This window comes from Sturnus vulgaris, chromosome 10 (assembly GCF_052056855.1).
Source record: "Sturnus vulgaris isolate bStuVul1 chromosome 10, bStuVul1.hap1, whole genome shotgun sequence".
In the NCBI taxonomy this organism is placed as follows: Eukaryota; Metazoa; Chordata; class Aves; order Passeriformes; family Sturnidae; genus Sturnus; species Sturnus vulgaris.
In genome coordinates this window covers 2531444-2550122 of record NC_142252.1, presented here as the reverse complement: position 1 = coordinate 2550122, position 18679 = coordinate 2531444, and the positions used below count along the sequence as shown (strand labels likewise).

General features: G+C 41.1%; 1 protein-coding gene across 2 annotated transcripts in view; it reads right to left on the bottom strand.

The window, feature by feature from the left end:
* Positions 1-18679, bottom strand: part of AMER3 (APC membrane recruitment protein 3) — a 41735-nt gene that overhangs the window by 6644 nt on the left and 16412 nt on the right. Inside the window, exon 3 of one of the 2 annotated variants that reach the window (XM_088170535.1) lies at positions 11587-13010. The exons of the other annotated variant lie outside the window; for it this stretch is intronic. The gene's annotated coding sequence lies outside the window, so the exon portion shown is untranslated. Of the gene's footprint in view, positions 1-11586; positions 13011-18679 lie in introns of those variants that run through there. 2 annotated transcript variants of the gene reach the window in all.

The window sequence follows — 18679 nt, the reverse complement described above, 5'->3', positions numbered from 1 at the left end:
CCCGAGCGCAGCACGGCTGGTGGAGCCCTGACCCCTGGCGGCTGCCTCCGGCTCCCGGCCCTGGGCACGTCCCCTCCGAGAGGCATTTTTACAGAATAAATGCATTTTCTGACTGGGCTTTCCTCCTCTCATGAGGCCACGTCGACTGCAGTGAGGGGTTTATCAGGCTGACTCCCAAGCTGTACAATTTCTACGATTTTTTGCTTAGAGTTTCTTCACCATGCCCAAGTCATTCAGCATGCTTGCCAAAATAGAGGGGTTTGGCACCTGAAAGTCCCAATATAACTTGAATGTCGGCAGCTCCCGAAAAAAATCAGAGGTTTAGAATATGCCTCAACAAATGATATGAAAATCTGCTAAATGCAAAGACCTTCTTCAGCCGTTTGGATTGCTGTGCTTCCTTCTGTTGAATGTGCTCTGCAAATCTCCTAGCGTGTGCCCTGTTGTCAGAAAGGTGTTTCTGCCAGTTTGTTACAGCAATGTTTGCAGATCTCTAAAGCCCCATCTGCTGTGAAAAATCACGCCAAAGCTCTGTCACCCTGGAGAGATAAATAAGTGTCATCCATTTTAAGTGAGGTAAGTAAAAAACATTTGGTGGTCGCGTGGTTATTCAAAATACTACACATCAGCATCAAAATTGTAAAGGACAGGGAATTTCTGAATGTGTGTTCCGTGCTCTGGGCCCTGGGACATGCTGCTGGACAGCCCAGAGGACAAGAACAGCAGACAGTGCAATGACTCTGGTAGTAATTGTGAGAAAAAGATCTTACCTATCTGAATTGCCAAGAACTCAAAACTCTGCCCGTAATCACTGAAAGTCTGAAAACATCCGTGAGCATCTCGGCCTTCACACACCAGAATACAGAAAGGATTTTGACAGTGCAGCGTTCCATGTTTACAGCTGTGTCTCCGGGCACAGGTGTGCATTGCTCTGCTCTCAGGCAGTCTGACATGAAGGATTTTAATGACGTGCAGGTTCTCGTTCCGTGCAGCACTCTCAGCTGGCCAGCACGAGGTGGCACAGCAGAGCAGCGGCAGGGGCGAGAGGAGAGGGCAGGGCTGCAGCAGGGTCATGGGTAGGTCTGGTAGCTGAATTTTCGGGTCTTGGCAATTGTAGCCTGTAACTTCCGATACCATCATCCCTACTAAGTTTTTCTTACAAAACGCCCGACTTTTTAGTATTTCCTAGGCAGCAGCACAGTCATTTCATCTGCAGATTCCCTAGAGTTTATGAGTGAATATCAGCTCAGTCCTTACTGGCATTGTTAAATGACTCAGTTCCTGAGCTGGTCCCCTTTCATGATAAAGTTTTCACATCTCCACTTTACCCGTTAAATTAAAATTAAAACTGTGTGATAGATCCAGTGATGTTCTGACTCTGAATTCCTTCCTCCTACAATCCCATTTGATGTTTTTTCTATCTTTTTCTGGTGTGACTTTTATCAGACAAATTTATAAGCCTCGTTGTACATACTTTGAACACTGGGCCTTTAAGGCCAGAAGGGATGTTTTGCAAGATCAATTCATCATGTGCCTAAGGAAATCTGTTTTAAAAATATTTGATGTAGCCTTTGCTAGAGAAAAGTGTGTCTTGGGAGTTATTAATGTCAGGAGCAAGTTAGAATATAGGGCCACTGTCCCCCTAAGGGCTAGGCATACAGAATCTTGCATTGTAAGATTTCTCCTTCTCTCATCTGGGACAAAGATATGCCTGAGAATCGAGAGTGGTTGGATGAGTGAAGCTGAACATGTATCTGATGGAAGATTGGGCTAATATGGTCCCTCCAAGCTGGAGAAAACCAGCTGATTGCTATTGAAGAGGAAGAGGAGAAGCTGATTCTAAGGCAAGAAGTCTGAACTGGAAGCTTAATAACAACATCAGTTAAGAGGTGAACAGAGACTACAGTGCCCTCCCACCTCTGCCCTGCGACCCCCCTCCCAAAAAAAAAAAAAAAAAAAAAAAAAAAAAAAAAAGCTGATTAATTTAAGTAGACATTGGGAATGGGAAATTGAGGCAGGACCTTTGCAAGAGCTATTTGTACCGTGAGGGAATGCCCTGAAGCATTCTTTGTCTAGCCTGGCCATTGAACTGCTGTAACCTTGATGCCAAGGTTATTTAATAGCTCTGCTATCACACCGAGCTAAATGCTCTGGCTGGTTGTGTAGATTGACAGTTAGCTGAGAATTTTATGATGGTATGATATTCAGATGGAGAATATGCTGCTTTTCAAACGTTTAAATATTATTTATGAAAACGCAGTTTTACTGGAACAATAAAAAAATGCTTCCAGGAAAATAAGACTAGTGTCCCAGTACCTAGAAGATTTTACAGTAAAACAGAATTGATCATAATCAGCATGCACAGAACAGGCAGATATTCTATCTTAATGGTCCACCATGGAGATATGCAAAAAATCCCTTTCCATAAAAAAGTATTGTTCTAAAAAACTGTAATCATGAATTGGCCTGATTTTTATCTAAACTGAGGGGTTCTATTTTCCAGTCATTTCAGTTTCAGGGCATGTACCATTTCAGAATGGCACCTTGAGCACAGTACTGCACACTAAGAAATATAAATACTGTGATTTCTATTCAGAAACACATTTTATAGAAAATTCCCAATACTACTGGGTTGGGTTTCAATCCTGCTGAAGACTGATCACCCATATAGAAATACTGCAGCCATGCTGGTGTCCTGTGAGCTCAGAGGATCTCTGTGCAAGGGCCAGAGGACCTTGATGCTGCAATATTATATCTCTGAACACTGTGCAGTTTTGTTTGCTTGTGGGACTCAAATTCATAGTCTGTGTCAGAATGAACTTTAGACAGGGAAAAAATCTACTTCATGTTCCCAGTCCTTTTCCAACATTTGTGTGCCACTCTAGAGGTCTTAAGAAGCTGAAGAAGCGTTTTCTAGGTAGAGTAGAGGTTCACACATGGCTCAAAGGCCAGGGCTGTTCTACAGATTTTGTGATGGCACAGTTATGAGCACCTGGCTGGTCCTTGTGACCCAACAAATAGTGAAGTTGCCAGAAGTCACTTGTGCATAAAAATAACTTGTCACTCCCAGCTAATCAAGAAGTTACACTGTAAAAAACTTTTTTTTTTCTTCTGTTATAAGCTGCATCTGCCTTGGAGTGCTGTGCCAGCATAATATACTGCATAATATTATAATAATACATGATCCTGTGCTGAGAAAGCATTCTGAGTGTGGACCTAGCCTAACTTGCTAGCTCCTTCTTTCCCTGAGCTACACAATAGAAAAGGTACAGAAAGAAAATAACAGAGCCCCTTTATCTGCTTCTTGCTGGAGAAACAGTCCTGCAGTCATAACATCATCCTTGGTTGTTCTCTAGTTCTGAACAGTTTTTGTTGACCCCATAACTCGGTGACAAACTGCACATTTTAAACTACTCTAGCACTCTTCCCTGCTTTTCTCAACTACATCATACATGGTTTATCAGAAACCAGCGTTTTTCTCTTCGTTCATGACTGCATTCTTTCCGTAAAACTTTGCATTACTTCAGACCCATCATAAAAATTTCAGAGCAGAAAATGAGTTAGATTAAATATTTTATGAGCATGTGAACAAATGAAATTATCAGAATGTGATAAAATGACTGGTGCATGTGGCTTGAATAACATCCTTCTGAATTGCTATCTCTGAGAGAAATAGTGTGTGAGCTCTGTTGTGCTTTCATAAACACCCAACGATCTCTGCAAGTTAAAATATCATCACATGCTTACTGCACTTGATTATGGGGGCTGTGACAGGCTGTCAGAGTTTGTCTGTAATCTCTAATTCCAAACAAAGTTTGCTGTTTTGCTGTCTGCAGCTTGTTCCTGTCCTCATTGTCTGCTTCACAGCTCGTGTTCAACCTCTGAGTCAAGGTCACAGTCAGTCTGAAAATCAATTTTCCATGCCTCCATTATGCCTCCCTCAACCTTATTTCTTTTCTTATCTCTCTCACTGAAAGAGCTGCCTACACAACTAAGGCTGAAGCATGGGACATGTGCAAAATCTTAGCCAAATAGGAAGCCTATAATGAAATAATCTGTAAATAATCTCTGCCCCAGCTATTGTGAGCCTTTCAGATTATTTATATTGGATAGTCATTTAAATCTCATCGTGCTGCATTGTGCTGCTGTTGATTGAAATGGTAATGAATGCAATACAGTCTCTCAAATGGTTCAGTTTTTTAAAAATGCATCATTTCCAGGCAGTTAGCAGTGCTCCAGTTGCATCTGGCTCATTGATTACCAAGCACAAGCTGGCTGTGTCTGCAAGGCACAGTCTGGGTTGCAATGAGCCCTATGTCATCTTTGTGTTGCACATCCATGGTGTATTTGCTGACTTGCTAAAGTTAGGGTCAGCAAACAAGCTCCCAGCAACCAAGAGTAAGTAGCAAACTGCTCTAAGTATGTTTGCAATTCATTTTCCTGAGGCAACTCTTTCTTTTGCTGGTACAGCCCACTATCTTGCAAGTCACTGCACTGCTCTCAGACTCAAATTTCTCTGTCTGCTCTCATATCCAGGCTGTGTCTGCATCTGTTTTATTCTGTGCATAAAATCCTTTTATCCATATATCTAAGGCTGTAGCTCATGTTCTGTTTATATTACTTCTAAGGTATCAAAATTTGCCGTTCCTCTGGCCTTGATAAGCACAGTCTTGCCTTTTCATATCTACTCAGAATAATGTAATTTGAATTCAGTATTTTTCTATCTGATTATGCAAACCCAAATACGTGTTGCTTTGTGTATTTTCCCTCATTTCTCTTGCTCTGTGAGATCCACGATTTGGTGGTTGACACTGCTTCCAAGGCTTCTGAGGGCCAATCTCTGCTGTCAGTTGTGTCTTAATCTACTTAAATACTGATTCTTGTTTATGATTAGTCAACAATTAAAGTGTGCTCTGTCTCCTTCTTACGCTTCCAATAAAAAAATGTAATGTTTTGTTCCGTGGGGCTTCTTGTGTTTGGAAGTCCATTCCTAAAATATGAAAACCTTGATGACACTTCCATTTCTGAAAGGCCAATGAGTGCTCTGATTATCCTTGTACTGTTCCATCTGTCTGGATCTATTTGTGGGTGCTTGTTTTGCATTGTCATTTCTAGACATTATTTCCAGCCCTTTGGAGTACAGCCCCAAAACTTGATCCTGATTTATACAGCACTTAACATGTGAGGAGAAGGAGGGTAAAGGGGGAGGAAATCAAACATCCACGTCTGGAACACATGGTCATGGCAGCAAGAGAAATGGTTACATGATCTTTATTCTTTGCTCCTGCAAAACTAAAATTGCAATTTACTTTTGCCTGAAGGTTTTTCGTGGTCAACTTGGTGCTAAAGCTTACAAAATCCTGCTCATTTTTACCTCTTTAGTGTATTTGTAACGCTAATTGTGTGTTTTGGTAGTAAATAACTGTTATATAGGTCTGTGTAAGTTTTTGCTGAGCTCCACTGGAATGGAAATCTACATGAAGCAGAGATGTGACACACAGAGAAACAAGCTCTATTTCCATCTGGAGCAACTCCAGATGTAAAATGAATGCTTCCACTCTCAGGAACAAATTAATAGCACTTCCTCTTATTGAAAAAGGCTGGACAGCAATAGAGAGAAATTGCCAAATGTTACATAAAAATTTATTGGCTTCATTTTGAGCCATGATGAATAAAGGCAAATCCTTTACTTTTTCTGCCCTAAAATATGCTGGGTCACACAGAGTTTAAACCTAAAGAGGTAAAAATAAATTTGAACCATTTCCAGTACAGAACTTCAGCTGACTTGTTGACCCTTTAGCAGAGGAGTAGCATTGATTGGGACAGCCTCATACTGGGGAAGGAATTCTTTATTCCACAAATATGTGAGCAGGGTTCAATCTGCACCAGAACCCCTCAGTCTGACAGAATGAGAAGGCATGCAAAGATACCAGCAGCTGCTTGGTATCAGGGTCACATGCACGCCTTTTTGGGAGAGGCCTAAAAGTTCATCTGTGTCTCTAGTGTCAGTTCAGGAGTGTTCTGTGTCACCCTGGAGAGGAGATGGTGCCTTCCTGTGTTCAGAGGTTGTGGAGTCCTCCTGAAGAGGTTTCTTGACATGCTAATCTTTTCCAAAGACAACCATACTAGTAGAGAAAATTCCACTCTCAGAGGGAGTTATTAGCAGGAAAAAAAGCCTTGCTAACCAAGTTCTTTTTCTTGTAGGTGCTTGATTCACACATTGCAAGAAAGGTAGACCAAGGAAGCCATCCATGCCCTGGAGCCTTCAAAACTGTTGTGGTGTTTAAGGAACAATTCTCAAATATGCCTCGGTGGAAGTAAAGCTAAAGAGATGGGGTGGATTTATTAGATGGTGAGACCTGGTCCAGGCAGCCCAGGGTTGAAGTTTAGTGCATCCAAATTATAGCACCATCCAAACCAGTACAAATTTGGCTCTGAGCGAAATAAGTGCTGTCATCAGTCCCTTGATCTCTGTCTATGGTGTTCTGGAGAGAGTCTCTGTCCCAGCATGTGGGTTTGGATCCAGGCAGGGTAACAAGCAGTACCTGAGGAGAGGCTGAATTGGCACATCCTGTATGGCCCCATCAGACCAAGCTGGCTGAAGTTTGTTCAGCCCCACTGGCACTGCTGAGAGCTTCTGGTTCTTTACCAGCCAGGCCAGCCTTGGCAGCTGGGCTTTATCTTTTTGGTCCTCAGCAAAGTCAGGCACTGAGGACCCTACTGTGCAGTTTTCCTTTACACTCCTGGCAGTTTAATTTGTTCCACTTGCAATAGGAATATTTTCTTCAGTTGACCTTCCCTCACCTGGTAACTGTGTTTCTAATCACAATTCACATCTTTGACCTCCTAACAAAGAGCCAACACATTAAAAATGCATGGGGCCCTTGTGAGAGGGGCAGCTGAATGGCTGCATTAGCATCGAGGCTGAATTATTGATACAAAAGGGTGACTTTTACTTTCCTTTTAGCTATTGAATAATAGATTAAAAGCTGCACAATAAGATAATTTTCACTACTCACGTAAATTACTTGTTCAGTTAAGAAGAGTGAGGAGAACAAATGAAAAGCACCCTGGGGTGGTAAATACATTAGACTTAAAACTTTTATGTTCTAGAGTATTTATTAATTTCAGATGCATCTTCGAATAAATGTTTTGATTTAACAGAAGTAATAAGGAATGTTTTGTAGCGTTTAGGAGATAGAAATAGATTTTTTTTATGATACTCTCAGTGAAACTTCTGAATAGAGAACAGCTAAAGTATTCTGCATTAGTGGTGGCCATGCTAGCCCAAATCAGAAGTGTTAGTTAACAGTTGAAATTACCAAACTAATACCTGCTCTTTAGAATTGTGATGTTATTGAATCACTCAGTTTTCCTATATGTGATATGCCACACTGAGCTGTCACCATCTCCATAGACCTAGAGAAATAATAACTTTGTTGGGTTTTTTTCCCTATTTAGTTTGGTGACAGTAAAAATATTGCCCATTAAATCTTTTCAAGGATTAATAATTTGTTTGTCTTTCTACACAGCCTTTGGCTCTCCTGCCTGGTTATTTCTGTGGCCAGCAAGGATCCTGCTGCAGATTTCTGTTAGTCAGTTTTTACAGGAGCTATTAGATGTCATGGTTGCCCACAGTTTGGAATAGACACTTGCTTCTGCATTTCCACTTGTGCTACCCTCCTGCAGGGCTGGATGATGTTGGCTTTGAACTGGACAGCTCCTCTTCTGTCAGCTTTGAAATAGTTTCAGCACTGACTCAGCAAGTATCAGGTAGGCTGGATGGGCAGTTTTCTGCTTATATCCCTGTGGCAACAATTTGAAAAAGAGGAAGAAAGAGCAAATTTCCTTTAACTGAAATAATGAAAAATAATTTATTGCAGCCTCTAAGGAAAAGTGGGACTTTCAAAATAGTGCATCTCCATTCTTCTGCTGGTATTTTCATAGCCAAAGAACCAAGAGTAACACAGCCATCAGTATTGCTTCATATAAGTACCACAAAATGTTATGGTTAAATCATGCTAGATATTGATTTAGAACCCACTCAAGTTGCTGGAAAAATTCCATGGATTTGTGATAGTCTCTGCAATATGGGAGGCTTTCCATTAAATACAGGAATCAGGATTGGATTTATGCAGAATTGTATCAGTTAGCAAGCACACAGAGCACTCTCCTTACAAACCTCTAGCTGACAGATAATAAACAATTCCAGTGCACCTCTCAATGCAGCATCCCTGGGTGACAGCCTCAGCTATCCAGTTCCAATCCCCACACATTTTTCTGATCATGAGTTCTCTACAGGGATGGGAGGATTTGGTGAATTTTGTGATGCTGAAGACTGTCTGGTAAGAAGAGAAGGAAGGAAGGCAGTGGGAGCTCACTGTGAGCAGGCTACTGAGTGACTGTCCAAGGGTAAAACAGAAATATGTACCACTGACCTACTTAGTGTTGGAAGTCTCCATATTCCATTATTGATGAGCTGATCTACTTAATGCCCTCCTTGTTGCCTGCAGTTAGCTCAATAGCAGGATGATTTTGACTATTCCTCCATTTCTTTTCTTCGTGTAATTAGAATTTCCCTGTTTTATAGCCTGATAGTCTGACCCAATGGAATATGTAGAGCTGAAATACATAAGCTGAGTCAGCATATTGGATCTGCTTTTGAAAGCTAAATTTAGGCACACAAAACCATAAATTTTCGTCTTTGTGGTCTGAAAAGGTCTATAAGAAAAAGCACTGAGGGTGCTAAAGTCTTTGAGTGCTTTAAGCTTGCAGTTTAGAACTGATCCATTTTGGTGGGATGTTTTTTAAAACACAGTTTCTGCAGGATTCTAAAATATTGGCATTGTATTTTTGCCTTTTTTTTTTTTTTTTTAATGGATAGTCAAACTCCAGCAACAGATCCGTCTTTTTGTTGTTAAAGAAACTCAGTTTCCTATGACAGGATAAAAAGGCAAATATTCTAGGAATTTCTCACTTTTAGTATATATTAAAAAGATCTATTTTCAAAACTTGCTTTTAGGTTCAGTATATGTCATACACATAAGGAGAGAGATGAATATAAATTACATCTTAACTAGTATAGTGACTCTCTTCACATTGCTGAAGGAGGTGATTTTAATTTTGGAAGTTAACCTCTTTTTTTAACTGTGAGGCTGTGAATCTGACAAATGTAGCTGTCAGCCATGCGTGGGGTGGGCAGGAAGGGAAAAGGAAGTTTTCCTGTGCTATGTTTAGCAGTGTTCGTGACATAAATACAGCAATTTTCCTAGGCTGTAGTAAGTTCTGTAAGTTTTATGATGCTTTTCTTTAGTACTGCCTTTATGGCTTTGTGGGTTTTATGCAATAGCAGTCTCTCAAAGAAAAAAAAAAAAAGGAAGGAAAGCAGTGGGTCAGTCTAGGATGTGCCTTGGTATACACCTCAGAGTAGGCAAAGTACAAATGCCCAAATTACTTCCTTTGGGCTTTGTAACCTCTTTGTAACCAGATTTAATTGTTTGCATTGCCAGTGATGGGCTACAGCAGATCACAAGGGCTGTGGACAGTGGGGCAGATTTTGTGCCAAGAGATAAGCTCATTTCCCTTCCTCCTGAAGAGGAATGAGTGCCTCCTTCAGACTCTGGTAGTCCTGAGTGCCTCAGAACTTAAGCCATCCTTGGCTTTTCTGCCAGGTGAAAACTCCATTTTAGGTTAGTTGTTCTACAAACCCTTCTGTGGTTTAACAAACTTCTCTTGGGACACCATAAGCTTTCTCCTAGCTGAACCTTAAACACACCATTTCTGTGTCTGGTGTTGTAGCAACAGATCTTGGATCCAGGCAGGCCTGCTTGGATAAAGGTGAAGAACATGCAAGGTACTATTGGGGTTACTGGTTCTGCAAAAAGCAGTCTCAGCCCAGAGGGAAATGAAAAGATAGAAGCACAAGTGCAGCTGAGTTTTCTTCAGAAGCACTTGAGTTCTGCATTGAATGGAGAAGACAGTATTTCTGTGTCATCTTTGCATTCCTGTTTTTCAGTCATCAGTGTAGACTTCTCTGTGCTCTCTTGTTTTAGACCCTATAGACCCTGTATAGCTCTGCCAACTGGAAATTGGCCAATATGAACGTGTGACACAGAGATGTTGCCAGATTTTGATTATACTGTTGAATGCTTTTTCCTGGCCACCCAAGTATTCCCTCACCCCACTGGCAGTCTTTGAAGAGAGGACTCAGTGGATTTATGGTCCTTAATCAATCCTAAGAATCTGTCCTGTCACCTACTATCACCTTTACTGCCAGTTAGTGTTGCTCACCCAGTGCTTTGTAAGAAAATATTGGATCACTGACCCGTTTTCATCTCATAACCCAGCACAGGCTGTTTTGTAGCCCTCCCCTCCATGTCCAAAAATTAGGAGATGTTGTATTGTAAACTTACATGTCCATTAAATGATGTAAATATAGAATGGGTTGCAGTATCTGGGAATTAAGTCCAAGGGTGCCCAATTGCAATGTAATCAGCTGAATATGGCATTATTCTTGCTCCTGACCTTCTGGGGAAGGGAGCTCTACCTGACAGAGTACTTAGACAGTTAGAATTTGTGTTTAGTAAGCACTTGTACTCCTGCAGATGAATCAGCTAAAAGGCCCCTACAGCGTAAAAGCCGACCTATGCAGTTTGTGATCATCCTGTTTTATTTAAAAGATGAAAAGTGGCTACTGAGACATCATAACTGAATCGTGAGTCTTATTTGAAGTTTCCATTTGCATCCTCTTCAGAAAGTCACTTAAGAGGTTGAAAGGACACAATAAGCAGGATTAAGTTTTCTATATTTTATGGCTAAAATTTCTAACAAAAACTTGGAGAAGAAAGAAGAGAAGGTGATATCATATGACACCGCAGTTCCACCAGCACGTAGCTTACTGCAAGTCCTTCATGTGTCAGAAATAGTGTGGCAGCAGGACCAGGGCAGTGAGTGTCCCCCTGTGCTGGGCACTGCTAGGGCACCTCCAGTCCTGGGTTCAGTTTTGGATCTCTCACAACAAGAAAGACATTGAGTGGCCAGAGTGAGTCCAGAGAAGGGAATGGAGCTGGGGAAGGGGCTGGAGCACAAGTGTGATGAGGAGCAGCTGAAGGGGCTCAGCCAGGAGAAAAGGAGGTGCAGGGGGATCTTCTTGCTCTGCACAACTCCCTGGTAGGAGTCTGTTTCTGTCTGTCATATCTGTCTGATCATAACTCTCTTCCTCTCTCATTTATGAGAACAAAACAACTCGGAATTATTCTTCAATTATGGAACGTGCGAGTTCAGCCTTGGGAATTACTAGGAAGAAATTTCAGAATCTTGTCATTTCTGGGATTTTTTTTCTGGTTTGTTTGTTTGTGGCTTTTTGTTTTGGTTTGGGGGTTTTTTTGTGCTACAAATTGAGTCTAAGCCTTCATACTTTGCTATTCTTTGAAGTGAACCTTATTGATATGATAGATGTTTTCCAAACCTGGAACTGTGATAAAAACACGAAGATTTTGGTTTTAGTTAGCTCCCATGGCATAAAACACACAAGACTTTGAGAAATCAGTGAAGGACTACATGCAGTGTGCTTCATATACTCTCAAATACTCTCAGGCATTTATTTTCACCGAAGTGCAGTTAAGATATAATGCCAAGTTAGAAACTGATTCAGAGTTGCCACATTAGAAGTATTTGGAAGTGGAGTGCAAACCAGAAATCAGTCCCACCAGTGACCTCTTCCCATCTTGAGAGACTGTGAAGAAAAGCCTGATCTTTAGGCAAAAGCAGATCTGTGGTTATCCAGCATTGATCAGTTTATGCTTTTCTCTAACATTGGGTTGATCTTCAGCACGGTCCAGTAGAAGGGAGTTTAACCTGTTACCAATAACATATTTAAATGTTCAAACTTTTAAGAAGAGCGATCAAATAGTGGTCACTGGAAAGTAGAACTGAGTTTTCCTAAAGAAGCAGAAGTAGCACCACTTAATAGCCCAATAAATAACTCAATGGAGAAATCTCCACTTCTCAGTTAAACCTGGGGAAATGACTCGTTCTGCCAATTAATGAAAGGGAAATTTGAAAGCATTCCTGAAATATTGGCAAATTGTTTTAATAATGGGACTTTACCCATTATTTTTTTCTGTACTCTAATATTGGAATTGCACAAGTGGAAATGTGAAGAAAAAAGTTACAGGGATGAACTTTTCTGATTTTTTTGGATGAACACATATTTTTTTTATTCTCTCTGAGCAGGTATGCCTCAAAAACACAAAGAAATATTCTGTGTGTCAATAACTTAGTAGATTTTTCAGCGGATTATGCTGCTTTGAATATTTATGTTACTGTAGACTAAGTAACTAGTTCCTCCAAAAAGTCAGGAAACTCCTCTCAGAAAGCACAGTAAAACAAGGTTTTTAGTATTTGTGTCACTTATTTTACTAATAGTTAGGTCTTAACTGAATTAAAGTTTTTCTTTCTGGGTGCTAGAGAAAGCTGCCTTCATGGTAGGATTTTTTTCCACCTCTGAAGTGGTTTGTACTGAGACATTATTCATCACTGTATTTTGCTCACTCTAAATTTTTGTGCCTTCAGTTATAGCACCCAGTGGATTGCTGTGTGATACACTGAGTGATAAATTGCTGCTAGGGGAAGTTTATTGATCCCTATGCTGTGCATGATTGCCACATGAATTCTCATTCAATACAGAATGCTTTCTATAGATTTCCTGAGCTGATTAAATAAAATCAGGATGGTGACAACAATGCCTCTGGTCAGACTGAAGGTGAGACACTGTCTCTGCTTCACTCTCTCTGCTTGTCTAGAGACACAGTAGAGGAGAGCAGATGCAGCAGCAGCAGCAGGACATGGTCTGGAAGTCCCTTCCTGGAAGACCTTCCTGAAGTCTTGTTGCTTAGTGGCCAAACAGCACACAAACAAAGACAGGGGGAGGTGGATAATGAAGTGTTCTCTCTGCAGCCTCTTCCCTGGGAGCAGCAAAAAGGTCTTCAGGTCTGCATCTCTTCCCTTCCCTGCAGAAAGGAACCAGGGCTAAGAAAGCTGAAAGAGGAGGCAGAAGCAGGGCAGTAGCACAGGATTGTGAAGAGGTTAAGTCTGAGGAATAGAAGGAAGAAAATTTGGCATCATATCCCGATGGAGGATGCTCAGGGTCTACAATTGCCTAAAGGCAGTTTTTTTTTAAAAATATATGCTTTTCTGAACTGTTTTTTTGCGGAACAGTGAGGAAGCCAGTCTAAAATATATTTCGGAATGTTGTCCCTTTTTTTACTTAACAATACTTTGGTGTCATAGAAGTGCAAATAAACTCATCTATTCTAAATACATACTCTCCCAATTTCTGATAATTTTAAGTATTCTTCTAATAGCATTTTTTAAAAGCTTCATGGGTAATTAAAAAATAATAAAAGAATGTCAGTGGTGGTTTAGTAACCCACTAATTCTTGTAACTCAACATTAGGAGGTGGCAGTTCATTGCTAACAATGCTACTGTTGTCTCTGTCCTTCTAGGCAAAGAACCAGAAAATATTTCCCAGCTAATTGGAAGCTACGTGCAGCGTTCATTCTTTCAGGACATGGAGCATCCCATCAGAAATGCCAGTGATAACAGTGCAGTTATTAATAGAACTGGCCCCGGTGACAAAACAATTGGGCTGCTTGGAGCACTGGGACTGCTGGGCCAGAGTCCATGCCCAGTCCATCCCCCAGGCAGCCCAGCATGGCCAGCAATGGCATGGCTGGGCACTGAAGCAGATTGTGAGCAGGGAATGTGAGAGGACACTGCAGGGCCTGTGCTCTGCAGGGAGCAATGCTTCCCAGCAAATCCCTGCGTGCACTCAGAGCTGGATGTGCAGGGAGCGTCCGTGCTCCGTGATCCGTGGAGTGAGGATTAAGCAGGCTGCACACACAGGGCTGGCTAAGGTGCCTCACAGTGCAAATCCGTGGGAATGTGCTGTGTCTGGTGTCCTGCTCTCCCAGAACCTTGGCTTGTGGTTCTCAGCTGCTCCAGCAGGCCAAGCCAGATGGAAGCTCATCCATGCAAAAAATGTTTGGTCCTACTACAGTGCTCTCACAAAAGCCCATATTTTCTTGGGCCTTTTCACTATCCAAGTGTTCCCAGCCCACTGAAAAGCCCAGATCATGGAGATCATCACATGAAGAAATCTATGGAGCCCAAAAGCAGAAGTTTTGTTGGCTGAGGGGGACCAGCTGTCATACACAGTCTGTGTGTGTGTCCTGGGCATATGCAGGACAGAGGTGTGTGACCTTGAGGAGTCTAACCAAAGAAGTGCCTGTAGCCAACTCGTGCTGCTTAGTCTGTTGCCAATGTTTTCCCAGCTACCAGTGCTTCATAAAAATCTTCACTGCCTTTTTTAAGATTACACAGGTTGCAACCTTCCTTTAACTTCCTGCCTTAGTCAGCTCAGCTACAGTAAGTGCAGCTTAGCACAGGTTTGGCCACCACCTCCATTTCCAAACTCAGCGTGGCCAAATTCAGTCCAAATTCAATGTGGCCTCCTGGTTTGCCAAAAAGGCCAGCTGGTGTACAGTGTGCATCCTGCACAAGCCAAGGGGTGCTGGCTTGCAGGGACTGTGTCCTGCCTTTGCTGATCACTCACTGCTGGCTTGCCTGGTGCTCAGCACAGGTGAAGAGAAACTCAGCTACTAAAATGAAAAGCACAATATTTAATTTGCTTGAATCTTGGATAATTCATTAAAATAGTTTTAGAGAATAGGGGGTTTTAACATTAGAATTTACTGCCTTGCTTGATCAAATAGTGTGGATGTTTGAGAACTACAAATTTAATTCTACACATATTCCTGTCTATCACAGCATTTTTAACATTGTAAGTTTCTCAGTCCAGTTGGTATATGTGTCTGGAACTGTAGTTTCACTTCCATTTGAAATATACGCTGCCTTTTATTTACTTTGCTGCCAAAATCCCTCAACCAACCAAAACCCAAAGCTGTTCTGGTGCTCTCCTGCCCTTAATCCTCAAGCCTGTTCTGGGGGGCATTAGATACTTTTAGAACAGTAACTACTGCATAAAAGTAGCTACTTTTACAGTACAATTCTACAGAAAACTGGTTGTGCCGTACAAGAATTTATCTCCAAAGCTTGAAGTGTATAAAATGGGTAAGTGTGATTATTTATTATTCAATCTTGACGTTCAGCATAAAGATTTTTGTGTTTTCTAGATGAAAAATTGTAATTATAGTTTATGTGTAACCAGATGATTTATGTACATTCATTTGAGTTGCCTCACTTTCCATTCGTTTTGATAGACTGTAAGGTATAATATTAGACAAAGGAATGGAGGAACTGGGGTGTGAGTTGTTTTTAGGGTTGTGGGGTTTGGTTGGTTGGTTGGTTTTTGTTTTGGGGGGTTGTTTGTGTTTTGCCTGTGTGGGCAATTTGGAAGTTCAATTGTTTGTCTTTAGAGAATCCAAAACACATCTGAGGTCACATTGCTACTCAGGATTAAGGCAATAATAGTATCCAATAATAGTTAATGCAATTACAGATTTGTTCATTTTCACTTTACCAAATCAAGGGAGCCAGCACAGCTCCTGACACGGGTCACATTTCAGTGCAGGGGAAAATGCCACCCTGCTGGTCTGGGAAATAGAGCACAGTGTGGCTCACATGAGCACATACGTGATGGCAGTAAGTGAAATTGATGTCTGACCAAATCCCACAGGTACTGAGAGCAGTATCCTATCAGTTTCAATCAATAAAAATTGCTAATTGTGTTTACTAGTTGTTAGGCTAAAAATGAGATACAGGATTTGGCCTTGCAAAAAAAAAAACAGCTTCCCTACAACACAGTTAAGGCACAGGGAGGAGCAGCAGGATGGGAATGATGTTGTGGCAGATAGTGGTGGCTGATAAGGGGTAAACCCAAGCTGGAAAGAATCATTTTTTATTGGAAGGGGATTAGAAAGGTGGAACCTTTCTTTTCTGACCATGAAATCCAGAATTTTTGAAAGTACACTGCAGAGCAGCGGTTTGCAGTTCATGGTTCTGAGGGTAGGACTGGTCTATAAAATGTTAAACCATGGTTGATTAAATCATTGAGGAAACAGAGAGGAAAAAAAAAAAAAGCATTTTCTCAAGAAAACAAAAAAGAAGCAGGAAAATTGAAGTATAAACATTCTACATTTAGACTTGATTATATTTAATTTCAGTTAAATGAACGTTGCCTGAGCTCTGGACTTCTTTTCAAAGCCCGGTTTGTATCTGGATATTTTTTTTAATATTTAAGACCTTAATGGCCCTTTAATTGAGTAAGTTTGCATCATGCTGCAAGAGACATTAGTCTTACTTTAGAAACAGTAGGCTGCTCCAGCATTTTATGTTTGCAGAGGTGGAGGGCTATTTTATTGAACCACTGTAGGTCGAGGGCATTACAGTTTCTAGATAGACTGGTGAGTAGAGTATATTTATCTTTAATAATATAAAATGTGAAGTTCAGAGGTCAAGGGAGCAATAGAGAGAAATCTTCCTTTTAAGTGTCTGTTCATATATTTATATCTATAAAATCTCATAAAACCTTCATGTTTCTATCATTCACATTATACGACCCTTAGCAACAAATGTCATTTTAAAAATAACCTCATTCATTCTTAATTTATGTTTCAAGGATTGCATTTAATCATACAGTTTAGCTCTCATCACCTTTAGGAAACACTAATGGGAAAACTAACATACCCTTTTCTAACACAAAAAATATTAATTAATTTTAGTGCATGATTTTAATGTAAAACAGGTTTTGAATTGTGGGGGGAAAAAAAAGCTGAAGGCATTTTTAAATTTTTAAGTATTATTCAAATTTGTACAGATTATAGTTGAAGAGTACTTTTGAGAGCTGAGATGATTCAAGTACTAGCTTGTTATTGATTGAAGCTTTAAGAAATCTAGCCAAAAAAAAGTGCCTTGCATTGCAACCCTGCTGTTTCCTGGCATCCTTTTGCTATCTCAGAAACAAACTACTTCCAAAGACATAATCACTCCTGCAATCTCACTTAACCAACCTTGCCCTACTCAGATGGACTCACTGTAAAAACACACAGTTGTTATTTGGGAAGCAACAAACCTGGGGGGTTTGCAGGATGTATTTTTGGGGTGGTTAGACCACCATCTTTATTATAAATGGGTTTCAGAGTTGGTTGCTATAGCAACAGTCTACTTAGTGCTTTTTTCAGGCACAACCCTACTTGCCTGTATGTTCAAGGGAAGACAGAATAGCTAAGGAAGGGAAATTGAGCTTTTATTTCTCCAAGAGCCATAAATTGCAGCATCCTCTATTGAAGTACACAGGAGGAAGAGCTGCTCCTTTTCCTCAGTGTTTTTTTCTGCTGCTGAGAAGCCCCATTTGAGTAAAATACAACCTTCCCTTTTTTCAGAACTGCAACTGCATTAGGGTTAATTAAGGCTAACACCCAATCAGATTTTTCCTAAAAGTGCAGCTGAAAGCAGAGGACACAGCCTCTTTGAAAAGCTGGAGGTGTGAAAATTTCTGATGCAGGCTCTTTGCCTCATGTTTGCTGCTGTAAATCAGGATCCCTCTCCATCCTGCTGAAGTCAGACAGAGTTTCTCTTGTCATTGATTTCTCTGCAGCTCTCTGGTTGTGTATCACAGACCCAAAGTCTGACTTGATTCTTTCCCCTCTGTTGGCTGTGAGGTGGAGAAACATAAAGGGGTTGTGGGGAGTGTCAAAATCCCTTAATCCTGCCTGGCCACAGGTTGTGATCCTCCCATGTCCTTCAGTGCCTGTCTGCCCTGTGCAGTGTGAGCAAAGCACAGAACCCAAGTTCTGGGGACTTAAGCAGAGCTTGGCTGGCATTTGCAGGATTTACCTGAAGAGGGGTGTCCAGGCTCCTGAAGGTGGGGAGAATTGTCTGGTAGGGGGAATGAGCTGCCAGGAAGTGACAGCTTCACAGGCATATGGGAAAGGGAAAAGAGTTCTGAGGTAGCTTCAGTCTCCAAGAGGGAGCAGAATATGGGATGTGATAGAATGTGATAGGCAAGAGCTGAACCTGTCTGGAGCAAGTTAAATGGAAAATTGTCATGAACGGGAAAAGAAATAGATTTGGAAAGGAAACTATTACAGTTGGAGAAGACTAGTGAAGAGCAGATGGAGAAAAAACCCCTCTTTGCTCTCTATAAGATAAAGAGGACCTTCCTGTTTATGGTTCTCCAGTAATCTTTCCTGTATCTTGACCTGCAGACTGACAGTTTCCCTTTGGATAATATAATCACCCCAAAGTGGAGGGTAGCTGATTGTGGGAAGAGAGAAATTGCTGGCTGTAGTACCTTGGTGTCATTTGTGCAGTTATCATCCCTGGCTGACACTACTATTAAGTGCTACAAGATCTTTTAAAGCTTTCCCTGAGCAGGCCTGCCACATGCATGAAGAGAGAAGCTCAGAATATTGTCTTACTCCACAAGAAAACCCCAACATACAGCACTTCTTTGTGTCTCTCTCTTCTGAATTCTATTTCTGTCCAAGAACTGTGAATATCTTTCTCACCTTCAAATGCAAAAGAGATGCAGTCCCCATGATTGGAGTGACAGAAGAAAGTTGCCACACCAGAAGTGTACAGTCCAATCTTTCTGGAAGAACTGACCAATAGGGGAGTTTATTTAAAACAGGGCAGCCTTCCATAAGATCTGATGGG